Genomic DNA, 15,700 nt, shown 5'->3' on the forward strand with positions numbered 1-15,700 from the left:
GAAAGGCACGTAGGTAGCTCTTATAGCACAAGTAATGGAAAAAATCCGAAAACCGTGAATTTGTGGTTACATCACAGATTTTTTTTTAAATGTGTTTCAAATTTGAAAGCAAGATCCTGAGGTAAGAACTGTACCTGCCAAGTGGAGTATCGTATGTAATGACTTTACACGTGTGTATTCTAAAACAGATTTTTATTAATTTTTATGCATGATAGTTTTTGAATGATCGTGCAAACTGTCGGAAAAAATACCCGAGTACGGAACCCTCGGTGCGCGAGTCTGAATCGCACTTGGTGGTTTTATTTTTTCTTTTTTCTAGTCTGCAAGGCTATGTTTCGTAGATAGATGCGAATCGATGATCGTCTGGATGAATTAGCGGGGACCGTCTCTGTTTTTCGATTGCGTTCCGTCTATTGAAATTTCGATTTCGTGTTCATAGATATTTTTTCTAGTTGATAAAATGATAAAGTTTCGATTGCGAAAATGCAGTTTTCTTATCTGGTTTTTATCTTTAAAACAGAATTGAATTTGGCGGTGTTTAGATAACGATAATGCAAAATTTGAAATCCTAATAAGTTAACTACTAGGTTATCGTTTTTGTGTTCTTTGGTAATAAAATTAAAAATATCAACTTATCTTTAAAAAGAGCAACTGCTGAGTTTCTTGTCGGTTCTTTTAGGTAGGAAAGGCATTCTGAACCAGTGGTAGATGTATTTGACGATTCAAAAGCAGTTGTAAAACTTTAATTGAATAAAAAATATTTTTATTTATTTGTAACACCTTTTTTTTAAAAGCTATGGCGTTATCATTATCACAACGCATTGCCGGTCTACTACTGAGCACGAGTCTCCTCTCAAAATGAAAAGGGCTAAAGCCACTTCACAAATCTTTGAAAACATTATAAAAAACTCTCATGTCATGCATTTTTCTTCACATTAGCATGCGATATAACGGACATAAAGTGAAAAAAGCAATAGATACTAAAAAGGTATGTAGATATATGCAACTCGATGACCGCTTGGGCGATGATAGAGGTAGTAGGGACGGCCTTTCTGTTTTACGATTGCTTTTCTTTAATGAAAATTTCGTTGATTATTTTTTATCTGGATAATGATAGCAATTTTAGGTGAAGTATGTTGAAGCTATGAGTAAATAAATGTTATTTGAAAAGGTGGCTGTTTATTTAAATTAGGTATCCATACTACTTATTTAGGGACCTGATGGTATGATGCTTGTTCCTTGGAAGACGGGCATGTCGCTTGTTTGGGGTGCAACGTGTGTAGACACTTTAGCTGCATCCCACATTCAGGCGACCTCCTCTGTGGCTGGTGCAGCGGCCACCAGCGCCGAACGGGCCAAGAGGTTTAAATCTCGATGGGAGCTTCATATTTGTGCCTTTTGGCGTGGAGACCTTTGGTCCGTGGGTCCCAGGGGCTCGAGCTTTTTTTGAGGAAATTTGGAAAGCGTTATTGAGTTAACCGGGGACCCGAGAGCTTGCATTGAAACAATACATTAGGAGCATTCTTTTTTTTTAGCACTCCGGGTATCCGTTGGTAAATAATAAAAATAAACCCACAATGGCACTATAGCACTCAAGTTTGCGCGAAAGAAACTTCAACTGCCAAAAATTACCATCAAAAAAGGTCAAGTTTAAGTACAGACTAGTTAACCTGTCTATGGCGTATGTAGCTCACAATGGCTCGGAGGGGTGCAAGCCATGTTGCACGCGCGCTCCGAGCTCGCACTGCAGAATGTAACGACTAGGCATTGAGCCTGGGTACCTCTCTACTTACACTTAACGGCCCTTTAGACAATGACACTTTTCAAACAGCAGGACTAACTTTCAAACATCATTCATGAGATTTAAAACCACGCAATTCCCTTTTAGACATAAAGGAAATAGGTATTCTTAGTGGCCTCTCAATATATTATTTATCAACAACAAATTACTTACTTAATTTTTGTTATCTTCTATCTATCCTACAGATTAATATTCAAGGTAATATAAATCCTCCATGAGCAATATTCTAAATGATGAGAAAAACTTTAGACCTCTAAAGTATAATTACCTACTAATTTAGATGTAGAACCTAATGATGAATAACAATTAACTGTAAAACTTAGAATTACTTATTAAAAAGTTTAATAAAATTACAACTACGGCAAATTTACAACTTAATTAGTTAAATGTTATGCAAAGTAAGTATAAATAGTTAAAGATAAATAAGATTTATTGATCGATATTCGATTTATTTAACTAGGTAGCGAATGCCCAGCATGCGTTGCAATGCGACGCGCGCGCCTCCTATTCCACGTTGATGGTACCTACTATGACATCAGAAAACTTCAAGCAAGTGCTAACAACATCTGTAGGAAAGTTTCAACTTAATCGGATAAGCGATGCATGAATGCATAGATAACGAACAGACAGACAGTTTTTTTTTAATTTATAGGTTTTCTCTATGACCCCCAAATAATATTTTCATCTTGATGAACCCATTTCCGGCTTATAGTGGTACTGAGTACGGATCTCCTCTCAGAAGAGAAGAGTTTAGCCATCTAGCAAGTTGGTAGACCATGGCGGATTATAGACAAGTTGACTGTAGACAAGTGCGGATTGTCAGACTTCACACATCTTTGAGAACACTATGGAGAACTCTAAGACATGCGGGTTTCCTTACGCCGCGCGCCGCGCTGTTGTCCGTCACCGATAAAGCAACGCATGATATTTAATTGATACACAAAAACCTAAACCCCCGACATAAAAAACTAGAAAAGAGCTGATAACTTTCAAACCGTTTTTCTTCGATTATAGCTAAGAACACTCTCGATCAAGCCACCTTTCAAACAAAACAACTAAATTAAAATCGGTTCATTCGTTTAGGAGCTACGATGCCACAGACAGATACACACGTCAAACTTATAACACCCCTCTTTTAGGGTCGGGGGTTAAAAACGCACATAGGCTATCGCTACTAGGTACGTTATATTCTATTCAAATAATTTACAAAACGCTTATTTAAAGGTAGGTGTAACCGTTTTTATTGTTCAGTTAAAAATTCACATTGGGACGGAAACATTTCTAACTTCCGGTTAGATTTTTCACACAAAAGTCATTTGTCAGATTGTCTATGCACATTTGTAATAGAGAGTTAAAACATTTTTCTATTGATATTCAAATTTCATTATAAGATCAACCGTTTGGGTGCATAGGTTGTTGATCTCAAAAATTAATTACATATGCAAGAATGTCTAATACTGAGGTCTCGACGCACTTGCAGCGTAGCTAGACCCCTGTCCGTCTGTCCGTCCAGATATATTTACATCATAATAGTTGAACTCACAAAGGGGCTCGCTAATTGTTCGGGATAGATAAAAATCAAGTTCAACAAAAATACGAACAGTAATTGAATACCGATTCAAGTTGGGAACGGGTTAATTTTATTTTTATTAGTTTTTAAAAAGTTTGAGAGACTTTTTTGATGAATGAAAATCAAAATTTATTTATTTCATGTAGTTGCACTACGTCTAATCTTTGATATGCTACATCAGTGGCTCTACCATTAGTTTCGAAAGCAGATTTTACTGCCGGCAAGAAACTCAGCTCTTTTCATAACATAAAAGATTACAATATTATCAATGTTAAAATTCAGTATACCATTTTATGGACCTCAGCTGGTTATTACCACGCAAAATAATTTGGGTTAGTAATTGAAGTCTACCTCCGGTTCGGAAAGTAGATTTTACTGAAAAAAAGAACCCAAAAACTTATCAGTAGCTCTCTTTTAATCGTAAAAAGCTCTTCATAATCATTGTAAGTAAAAATTCACTACACCTTTTTATGGGCGACTGAAAGTTCAGCCGGTAGCTCGCACACAAAATATTTTACATCGGATCATTAATTACTTAATTAATTATCAGTTGCTTATTTTTAATCGTAAAAAGTTACAATATAATCAACGCAAGTAAAAATTCTCTACACCTTGTTGTGGAAAACTGAAGACGGTTCTACCTCGCAAAAATTTTGAACTGGATCATTAGTTAACAGTTGGTCTTTTTTGATTGTAAGAAGTTGTAACATAATCCAGACAAGTAAAAATTCTCTACACTTTACTGTGGGAAACTGAAAGCTCAGTCGGTTACTTCCACGCAAAATATTTAGGATTGGATTATTAGTTGAAATGTGATAACTAGTGTTAATGCTAAAGTTTGCACTCACCTGGTGAGCCGGCTGGCACCGCATCAACGCGTTCAACAAAAACAATCAACAAAACATCAACAAAGTCACTAGGAGTCAATGTCCGGTCCCGGAACACGGCGAATAAACAAACTTACAAACTTAACCCGAGTGTTGACAAATATTCACAAATTGAGACTAGGCAGAGGAATTCCGAATTGGGAGGTGCTGTGTCCAATGAAATCGAGCGCGCGGCCGAGCGGCCAATCCGTCACGACTCACGCCTCGCGGCCACACACGCACGTGAGAACTTTGCGAACTTCGCCAAACTTTCCCCAGCCGCCTTGCGACCCGCGCGCTCCAACTTGCTCGCACCCCGATACAAGACCGACCCTTATTACTCTTAATTTAAAAAAAAAAAAACTAATCGCCGCTTATTATTTTTTAATTTGGTTTATTTTTTTGCGGAAGCGTCCACCCGTCCGGTCGGGTCCGGCCGGTCTGCGATATTAACACGAGCCGCGTCCACCTTTTGTAATGAAACGTTCACACATGCTTCCGCATTACCGTCCCGATGCCATCAATAATGAAGCCGGGCGGGAAAAAACAAAACGGGGCACCTCTCCCGTCGAGGCGCCCGCCGACACTACAGCCTCCTCGTCAAAGATCAGAATTGCATATCTGGGTTGCGTTAATGAGCGGGGGGAGTGGGTCGGCGGGGGGTCGAAAAAGTGGCACCGCTCGCGCGCGAATATAAATTCATCGCCAAAAAATCATTACGCGGGGGGTGGTATTACGGCTCTCTGCGCGAGTTCGGAGTATAGTTTTTAAATCGGCCGCTCACTCGTCGGCGAGGCGCCGCGGCGCTAGGCCGCGCACTACTGCACCCGGCGCGACACTAACTCGCCCCAACTATCACGCATGCACTTCTCGAACTTTCTTTGCAGCGCACATGCTCTCCACTCGCCACTCGCAAGACGTCCACCCCCTTACTCTACGCGCTGGTCACGCTTCACTTACTGTCGCTGTGCCTTTCTTTATACTAAAAAAAGGACTTGTTTAGAAAAAAGTTATTAGGCTATTTTGAAATTCGTCTTTTCAGCGACGATCACAATCAATTTGTGCGGAGGAAGGCATACTTCCGTGCGGAGGCGCTCGCGTCTGCGTGTGTGTGTGCGGGCAAATTAAATCTAATACAAAATTGCGTTTTATGTTCACGCTAGTGCGTGTGCGTGTAGGGGCACAATGCGAACTCGCGTCGAGTACACTCGGCCTCGGTATTCCGTATTAGGCCTACTTATCTATTAATTAATATAATTCATCCTTCATTTTTAATTGACTTGACAACTTTATAACAATGACGCTTTGTTTCAATGCGTAAACAATATCTAACAATCCGTATTAATATTATAAATGTGAAAGTGTGTCTATCTGTCTGTCTGCTAGCTTTTTACGACCCATCAATTGAACTTATTTTTACAAAATTTGGCACAGAGATAGAGAATGCTATTTTTGTTCCCGGAAAATCATGAAGTTCCCATGGGATTTAAAAAAGACCCAAAGCCACGCGGATAAAGTCTAATAAATACATCTTTAATAAATACATTTTTTTTGTATGAAGCATAAAAAGTAACTTATTATAGTGCGGTATGTTATAAAATTACAGTTTAAACAAGTATCGTCCAGTGTCAACATAAAGCTATCAATGAAATAGCTTTGCGTAGTTGTTCTTACATCAATGCGTAGAGCCGGGGAAATGCGTCTACGCGCGTAGGCCGCTACGAAAAGATCAAGTTACGTTGGAGTTAAATTAGTAACTCTTACTAGATACTTACTCCTATTTTTATTAACCTGATGTTCTAAGTTTAATTCCTCTATATTTAAATCAAAAGTTTATGTTAGATAAACTGATGTCCGTAGCATTTTTTTTTTGTAGAATCTATGGTATACTTGTCAGTTCAATAACAAACAATTCTAGCCGCTAGAATGGTACAATTTCGATTATCATTATCTATATTAAAAATCCGAAAGTGTGTTTGTTTGCTTGGTTGGTTTATTAGATTATACGCCGCAACGGAGCAACGGATTGGCATAATTTTTTTCATGGATAGAGAAAGAAGCTTAAAAAGTTAGAGAGTCACATAGGCAACTTTTTACCACAAAAAATCAAAGGGTCCCCACGGAATTACAAAAACCTAAATCTATATGGATGAAGCCAGGGGCACCAGCTAGTTAAGCTGTAAAGCTAATAGAAATAAAAATTAAAATCGTCAACAGGTAGGTACGTCGGAAGGGGAGTCAAAGTCGAAATATAATCTCATTCAATAATTTTAAATAGACTTATGGGAAAACGTTTGGCTGGAACGATAAAGTTTTTTAAAGATTGGCAGGCAGCAAGCTTCCCGAAGAACCGATTTTTGTTACATTTTTGTAACTTGCAGCACTTCGTTTTAGAGGTCTTCGGATGTTTGATTCAGGATTCAGTGAGATTATTTAAAAAAAAAAATTTGTACAATCGTTTTACATCGAGAGGAATTTCCTTCTAATTTTCTGCTGCAAAAAGTGTTTTCATTTAAAACGTAAAACTTTTTTTTACTAAGTAAGACTTACAGAATCAGAAAAATGTGTAATTCCTGCAGAATTCGAGAAAAAAAAAGTTATTTTGAAAAGAAACCCATGGAAGAAGAATATCAGAAGGAATATCACGAAATTTCGATTGGAGTAATAAGAAAGCTTATTTATTAACTAGCATATCCCCGCTACTTCGTTCGCGTGGAATCTCAAACCCCTATTTTACCCCTTTAGGGGTTGAATTTTGAAAAATACTTTCTTAGCGGATGTCTACGTCATAATAGCTATCTGCATGACTTTCAGCCCGATCCATCCAGTTTGAGCTGTGCGTCGATAGATCAGTCAGTCAGTCAGCTTTTCCTTTTAAATCACACTAATATTATAAAGGCGAAAGTTTGTATGTGTGTGTGTGTGTGTGTGTGTGTGTGTGTGTTTGTGTGTGTGTGTGTGTGTATCTTTGTTACTCCTTCACGCAAAAACTACTGGACGGATTGGGCTGAAATTTAGAATGGAGATAGATTATACCCTAGATTAGCACATAGGCTACTTTTTATCCCGGTAAATCAAAGAGTTCCCACGGGATTTTTAAAAAACTACATCCACGCGAACGAAGTCGCGGGCATCAGCTAGTATTATATAGACTAATACTGAATTATTATATTATTTTAAACAGATTCATTCAAGTGGAATTTTTAAAATCGGTAAGATGCGATGAGGTATAGACGATTAACATTTTTAAATAAAAAAAAGGTATTTAGTTTGAATTCAAAGCTAATTACTAATGAATGATTACCTTCGAAGCTGCACTAAGGGCGCCGAGACCTAAGCGGTGACACAAAACACAAGATCTCAACTACACATTAGCATAATGCGATCGACTGTACTTTAAAACCCACACAAACTTAATGTTAAAAATGAATTACCAACACAGACTCCCTGCCTCCCTGCTACACTCATTTTCATTTCGATGTTTTTGGGTTTTTGCGCAGATGGGGGTGCCCTGCCCCTGGGGGGGAGCCTCCCTCGCCCTATGAAAATAGGATATATTTTTATGTTTTATTTGCCGGAAGCTCGAAGCTTAGTTGCATGTTTATTAGAAGTTTTTATTAGTAGAAACAATACGAAAGGTTATTTGGTACGTTTTTTTCGTTTTTCCAGGGTACATTCGTTGGCGGATGATTTGCGATGACAGCCGTATCGGTTAAGTCACGGAATGTTTGTTTTTGATTAGGGTTTAAGTTGTAGTATATCTAGGGTAAAGTCGTGATAGCCTAGTGGTTAAGTCGTCCGCCTCCTATTTGGCAGATCGGAGGGTCTCAACTCTAGCTTTTCGAAGTTATAGTCTGCTGGTAGGCTTCGGCCGTGGCTAGTTACCACCCTACTGGCAAAGCCGTGCCGCCAAGCGATTTAGCCTTTCGATAAGATGCCATGTAGAAACCAAAGGAGTACAGGTTTAATGAAAACAGCCATTCGCCATCCAGGTTAGCCCGCTTCCATCTTAGACTGCATCATCACTTACTATCAGGTGAGATTGCGGAATTAAAGTTGTGTGTAATCAATTAAATATCACTAGCTTTAACGGTGAAGGAAAACATCGTGAAGAAACCTGCATCCCTAAAAGTTCTCCATAATGTTCTCAAAGATCTGTGAAGCCCGAAAAATCAAAGAATTTCCACGGGAATTTTAAAGACCTAGATACGAACTTAAATAAGAAGTTGTAGGTATCATCTAGTCTCTAATATAAATTTACAAAAGGAGACAGTACTGACTGACTGACTGAGAAATTACTTTCAGAAATTTCACCCGACCGAACCCAGGTGTGACAACAAACCTTTTTACTGATTAAAAATCCAACGAGTTAAAATCTGGTATATTTTTGTTTTATAACAATATGTATTCCTCTTACCAACTTCTTGCTCCACATCGGACATTATCTCTGAGCCAATTCTTTGAGACAAACACACTAACAGACAGACAAAGGGTGTCATAACACCCCTCTTTTTGCATCGGGTGGTATAAATATGGAAAAGCTACTCGCCGCAACTTAGGTGGGGTGGAATTAGTAAAAATCTTTTTTAGTGGAGATAGAAAAAACCAACATTCATAATTTCAAGTTTGTAAATCAAGTGCAGTCACTTTATTCTTTTATATTCAAACACCAGTTATAGTGGTAAAATGTATAAGGCTCATCAGACATTATTCCAACATATTGTACCTACATTTTATTGAATAAATTATTGAATTTGAATTTGAATTTGAATTTAGAAATCACACCATATTATAAACTAACATAAGCACGCCACTTCGTCTGCGTGGACAATATATTTTTTCAAACCCCTATTTGCCCCCTTAGCAGTTGAATTTTGAAAAATCCTTTCTTTGCAGAAGTTTACCTACGTCATAAAATTCAAAATTCGAAATTCAAAATATTTTATTCAATTAAACTTTTACAAGTGCTTTTGAATCGTCAAAATCATCTACCACTGGTTCGGAATGCCGTTCTAATATAATAGCTTCTTCTTCTTCTCTCTGGGCTGGTTTCCGCACTTAAACGTTTCCGTCTGTTGTGCGTGCGTTGCCCCTCCCCGCCGAAGTCTTCACTCCAGCCATCCAAGCTCGCTCCAGAAGCCAAGTAGACCGCCCAGGTTGCCGAGGACTTCATGGAGTGAGGTTGGGGAACCCAAATGGCGTTCTCGTTGTTCTGCCACGACCATGCACTCCAGGAGCACGTGTGTCGGCGTCTCATCGACCTCCATGCAGGCCCTGCACAGAGGACTGTCGGTAACACCTATAACGAAAAGGTGTTTGTTTAGTGGGCTATGCCCTGTTATGAGTCCCACCACCTTCCTAAGTTTACCTTTGTCCAGGCGGAGTAGTTTGTTAGTTTGTCGTATATCTATGTTAGGGAAAGCCTCTTTGGCTTGCCTGCAGTCAGTTGCGTTTGCCCATAATTGGGAATGCTCCTTAAGTGTTAGTTCATGCAACCAAGTTTTATACTCACTGAAGGGTATGGGTACAATAGGCTGAGGCCCTGTCACCTTCAGCGTCGTGGCCTTGCGTGCTAATGCGTCCGCTGCCTCGTTTCCCTGGTCCCCATCATGTCCTTTGACCCACCGTAGGGTGATATCATTCGACATGGCGAGTGTTTCCAGAGCCTTATGGCAGTCTTGTATGAGTTCGGAGGTTGTCCAGAATTTAGCTAAAGCTTTGAGAACAGCTTGGCTATCTGAGTTAATGTTAATCTTAAAGTTTTTTACCTGTCGATTTGCCATTGCTATGGCTGCGGTTGTAATGCCTACACACTCTGCTTGGAAGACAGAGTTGTCCTTACCGAGTGCGTGACTTATTTTCATGTTTAGTTCTTGGCAGTAGGCCCCTGCTCCTGTGCCAGTTTTTGTTTTGGATCCATCGGTGTACACTTCTATTGCATCCCGTGTTGACTTCGTATCTATGTTTATCTCTGGATATATTTTGTATGGTTTGTCCAGTATGTGTTGTTTCCTGGTTCTGTCACATTTCCACTCCAGGCGTGGTTCTTTGGTTATGCTTTGCACTAGAATTTTAGTGTGCCTTGTGTTCTGTTCTTTCCATAGACCTGAGGTTTTCAGTCTCAAGGCTGCGAGCGTTGCTTCTTCTCTGATTTGTAAGTGTAGGGGCGGGATCCCCAGTATGATTTCAAGTGCTGTTGTTGGTGTGGTACTCATGCAGCCTGTAATGGCGAGGCATGCTTGTCGTTGAAATTTCTGTAGTTCTTGCTGGGCGGTCGTAAGAAGAGTTCTCGGCCACCATATCAAAGCGGCGTATGTTAATGAGCTTCTTACTACCGCTAGGTATAACCACTTTATTATCTTTGGTTTAAGCCCCCATTTTTTCCCCAGCATGCGTTTACATTGGTTTAGTATCGTAAGCGATTTATTAATTTTATCTTCTGTATGCCTTTTCCAGCTGAGCTTGCTGTCCAGAGTCACACCAAGGTATTTTACCTCAGTTGACAGTTTGAGGCTTGTGTTGAACAGAGTTGGTGGTTTGGTTAGCTCTATTTTCCTTTTGTTGGTAAACAGAATCATCTCTGTTTTCTTTGGATTTACGGTGAGTTCATTTTCATTGCACCATCTTTCGATTACGCGCAATGCCCGTTGCATGACTTCATATAATGTGTTCTCTAGTTTTCCACTGATTAAGATGGTGAGATCATCAGCATAACCAATGGTGTAAAATCCGCTTGTGTTTAGTTTGTTTATCAAGTCGTCAACTACAAGGTTCCACAAGATTGGTGATAGGACACCTCCTTGAGGGCAGCCTCTCGCTACTATGCCTTTTGTGACTCCGTTGATATCTAGTTGTATGATTCTTAGTTCTAATAATGCTCTTATCCAGCTGCGTATAGTTCTTGGCGCCCCGTATCGTCCCAAGGCCCTGTCTATGCTATTAAAGGTTGTCTTGTCGAAAGCTCCTTCAATATCAATGAAGACACCCAGTGTTGATAGTTTGTTTTCTAGATCATGTTCAATTTTGCCAACAACGGAATGCAGAGCGGTTTCCGTTGACTTGCCAGTGCTGTAAGCATGTTGGTGTGAGTGTAGGGGTACATGTCTTAGGGTTCCATCCCTGAGATACCGATCAACCAGTCTCTCTAGTGTTTTTAGTAGAAATGATGTAAGGCTGATAGGCCTGAAGGACTTTGGTAAAGTGTAGTCACTCTTTCCAGGTTTTGGTAGAAAGACTACCTTTACTTCTCTCCAGGCTGTTGGGATATATTTGTATGCTATACAGGCCTTATATATTATTTCCAGCCATGGTGTCAGTTGAAGTTTTCCCCATTGTAAAAGTGCAGGGAAAATTTTGTCGGTCCCCCCTGATTTAAAAGGGTGAAAGGTGTCAATAGCCCAGCTGATTCTATCTCGCGTGACTGTGTTGTTAGCAAGATCCCAATCCTCATCTGTGGGATGGTGTCCTAGGTTGTGTTCCCAGTCTGCTGAGTCTACTATTCTACAGCCAGGGAAATGCGTTTCAATGAGCGTTTCGCTTATTTCTTTGTCATCCTTCGTGTATGTTCCGTCAGCTTTCCTCAGCGAGCCGAGTGTGCGGGTGTTGTCGTCTGCTAGAATCTTACGTATGCGGGCTGCAGTGTCGTTCGACTCTATGCTTGTACAAAACTTTTGCCACGCGGTTTTGTCTTTTTCTCTGACGCGTTTGTTGTATTTGTATTGGGCTTCCTTGTAGTTGTCCCAATCTTGTTCTTGTCTGGTGTTTTTTGCTCTGTTGAAAAGATGTCTGAGGTTTTTCCTCATTCTTTCCAGATCTGGGCCCCACCAGCTGTTTTTTGGCAGTCGATTTGTGTTGATTTTCTTCAGAGGACAAGCTTGTTCATAACTTGTCTTAATGCACTCCGTTAGTTTGTTTACGTTTTGTTCGATGTTGTCGATATCGTCGATGTCGTTAGGTTTGTTTGTACCTATCTGATGCGTTAGCAAGGTTTTGTATTTTAGTCTGTTAGTTTTCCTTGGATTTCTCTTTGGTGCGTGTTGGGTTATCATCAGATCTAGCTCATAGCATATCCGCCTGTGGTCGGAGAGCGAAGGCTCGTCGCTGACATGCCAGTTCGTTACTTGGTCTGCAGCTCTGGTTGACGCTAAGGTTAGATCGATTATGGTTTGGTACCTACTCGACACGAAAGTCGGTTCAGTGCCCTTGTTAGTAATTGTTAGGTTGGTTGTTAGTAGAAAGTCCATGAGATTCTCACCTCTTTTGTTGTTGGCTGTGCATCCCCACAGGTTGTGATGTGCGTTGCTATCGACAGAGATAATTAGATCTATGTCGTTGTCCTCACAATGTGTTGTGAGGTCCACCAGTTCTTTTGTTGGTATTCGGTCTTCTATGGGCATGTAGAGTGAGACTAGGACCACTGGTCTTGGTGGTAGTCAAGACCAGTGGTATAGTGGACCACTAATATAATAGCTATCTGCATGCCAAATTTCAGCCCGATCCGTCCAGCAATTTTAACTGTGCATTGATAGATCAGTCAATCGCCATCTTTTTAACCCCCGACCCAAAAAGAGGGGTGTTATAAGTTTGACGTGTGTATCTGTGTATCTGTGTATCTGCCTGTGGAATCGTAGCGCTTAAACGAATGAACCGATTTTGTTTTAGTTTTTTTTTATTTGAAAGGTGGCTTGATCGAGAGTGTTCTTAGCTATAATCCAAAAAAAATGGTTCAGCCGTTTAAAAGTTATCAGCTCTTTTCTAGTTTTCTTGTAACTTTGTAACAGACCGTTAGGTTCATAATATTATGTCAATTGAAAAATGACTAGCTGTCAGGATGACATTGCCTAGATACATAATTATTTATTTGAAAATGATGTTTTGGAAAACTCAGATACTTTGTCGGGGGTGTTATAAATTTTTAATTTACACTTGTATGTATTTAGAAGCGATAATGTGTTTATTTGTGAGTCTCTTGGTTTGGCCTTCAATCACGTCGCAACGGAGCAACGGATCGACGTGTTTTTTTGCACGGATATAATAAAAGACCTAAATAGTGAAATAAGCTACTTTTATCCCGGATAATCAAAGAGTTCCCACGGGATTTAAAAAAAACCTAAATTTACATGGATGAAGTCGTGAGTATCAGCTAGTGTACCTACTTATAGATTACTAGCAAACCCGGCGAACTCCGTTTCGCCACCAGATGGCTTCGTTTTATGTAACATTTCGTTTGGTGATTAAAATATTGGTTTGTAGTACATGCTATGAAAAAAGATTTTCACGCTTTTCTGTTGAAATTTTTCCTGAATTTTCTTTGCTATAAACCACACGGAGCCCGAGACCTTTCCAACGAATGCAAAACCGTGGAAATCGGTTCGTGCGTTATGGAGTTATAGCGTCAGGAAGGAAAACCCGACTTATTTTGTAACATTTCGTTTGGTGATTAAAATATTGGTTTGTAGTACATGCTATGAAAAAAGATTTTCACGCTTTTCTGTTGAAATTTTTCCTGAATTTTCTTTGCTATAAACCACACGGAGCCCGAGACCTTTCCAACGAATGCAAAACCGTGGAAATCGGTTCGTGCGTTATGGAGTTATAGCGTCAGGAAGGAAAACCCGACTTATTTTTATATAGTAGATTATCATTAGCTTAGCAAAGTACTACTAGAACCCTAATAATTTATAATTCAATTTCTCCTAAACTAAACTGTAAACAAATAATAATTTAGATAATAGAAATTAATCTGTAAGGAGAAATATAAGCTAACGTAATATTACTCATTAGGATGTATTTTTTTTTAATAGCGAGCAAATAAGCAGGCGTTTCACATGATGTTGAGTGATTATCGCCGCTCATGAACATCTTGCAGCACCAGAGGTACCGCCGATGTGTTGCCGGTCTTTCAAGAATTGGTTGGTCCGCCCTTTGAATATTATATGATCCGGTTATACCTATGGTAATAGGAAAACAAATGGAGGAAAGAAATCACTCTATGATATCCAAGGGATGGTGCCGGGAGACAGGGACAACCAAGCAGAAGATGGGAAGACCGTCGGACGTTGGATCCTTTCTGGACAAGGGTTGCAGTAGACAGAGTCCGATGGCCAAAGTTGGAGAAGGCCTATACCACCAGACACACCGAATTAAGAGACATTACTCAGAAATTAAAAATTTTTAAGTCTATATTCTACCTATAAATACACTTAGTTATAATATACAAATTATCTACTTTTAAGGACTGATGTATTAGGTTAGATTCGGAAATAAAAGGCTATTTGATTTGATTTGATTTGATTTATTTTAATAGAATAAAGTTTAATGTATAATGGTGATTTATGGTAGCAAAAAATTAGGCAGCAAAAGATTGAAATTGACTGGGTGAAAGACTTTGACTTTGTAAAGTCTACGTAGCTCTTCGTAGCACGTGCGGCTACACCACTCGCGTACATTGCCTACATCCCTTGCTCGAACGAGAACTTAATTTCGGACGGAGTTACGACGCAAGTGACAAGTAGCCCTAGAGCGATTACGCAATGCATCCGATCCGATTTCGTGAAAATACGTTCCGAACTAGTCATAGAACTATTTGTATGGTAGCTTACGCACTAGCTCCGACTTCCGTCATCCGAGTTCTCTCCGTCATCCGTGAGAATATCTCGGAAGTGCCTCGGATTCAAATCGGACGTATGACGTAGATATGACAAATATGTCCACTGAATAGCTTGGATTTGGATCAGAGATCGGGTTAGTACGTAGTCAATATCCGAGTTAAGGTCCGAGTTTTTTACGTATTTTTAAGTACTAAACAGAACGCTACGCGCGCTTACACGTGTTTAATTAATCTTAATACTATAAATGCAAAAAATGTGTTTGTTCCACCCTGATACATTCCTCTTCTCCATTTTCGTATAAACCCATTTCTTGTTACGGTTTTGCTTACCATAGAAAGATACTATTTTCTAATATATGAGCTTGTCTGCGTTGCCTGTATTTTTTTTTAATATACGAAAAACACCTGACATGATGTCAGAGACGTTTTTAAATTTTAAAATTTTGTTCTAAGTATTTTTTTTTTTTTAAGCAAAAAAAAAAATTAAGTTAAAAACACATGTTCGTCTCTAATAAACTGTCTCCTATCATGTCCGGTGGTTTTCCACGCTTAGCTGTATACAGCTTTGCAGCCTCTTGGACCCTTAGGTCCAGAGGAATGAGTCTAGCTGCGTTGCCTGTATTAATGTACCACAAGGTCGATAAGAAAATGAAAATAGAATATAATTACGCAAAAATTATTTATGGAATCCGTAAAAATATAGGAAATATAGAATCAAAATAAACAAGCACTGTAAAGGCGTTTTCAGACTCAGTGAACATATTTAGTTAAGGTGTGGAATGCCTTTCCAGCATCCGTGGCATCTACAAAGTATAACATCATTGCTTTATGATAAGAGTATGCATCTTCTAGGC

At 39.4% G+C, this 15,700-nt stretch overlaps 1 protein-coding gene across 3 annotated transcripts in view; it reads right to left on the reverse strand.

The window, feature by feature from the left end:
• Positions 1-4,786, reverse strand: part of LOC123872319 (broad-complex core protein isoforms 1/2/3/4/5) — a 49,077-nt gene extending 44,291 nt beyond the window's left edge. For all 3 annotated transcript variants that reach the window (XM_045916532.1, XM_045916529.1, XM_045916530.1), the window contains exon 1: positions 4,220-4,786. The gene's annotated coding sequence lies outside the window, so the exon portion shown is untranslated. The remainder of the gene's footprint in view (positions 1-4,219) is intronic.
• Positions 4,787-15,700: the final 10,914 nt, after the last annotated feature.

This window comes from Maniola jurtina, chromosome 15 (genome assembly GCF_905333055.1).
Source record: "Maniola jurtina chromosome 15, ilManJurt1.1, whole genome shotgun sequence".
Classification (NCBI taxonomy): domain Eukaryota; kingdom Metazoa; phylum Arthropoda; class Insecta; order Lepidoptera; family Nymphalidae; genus Maniola; species Maniola jurtina.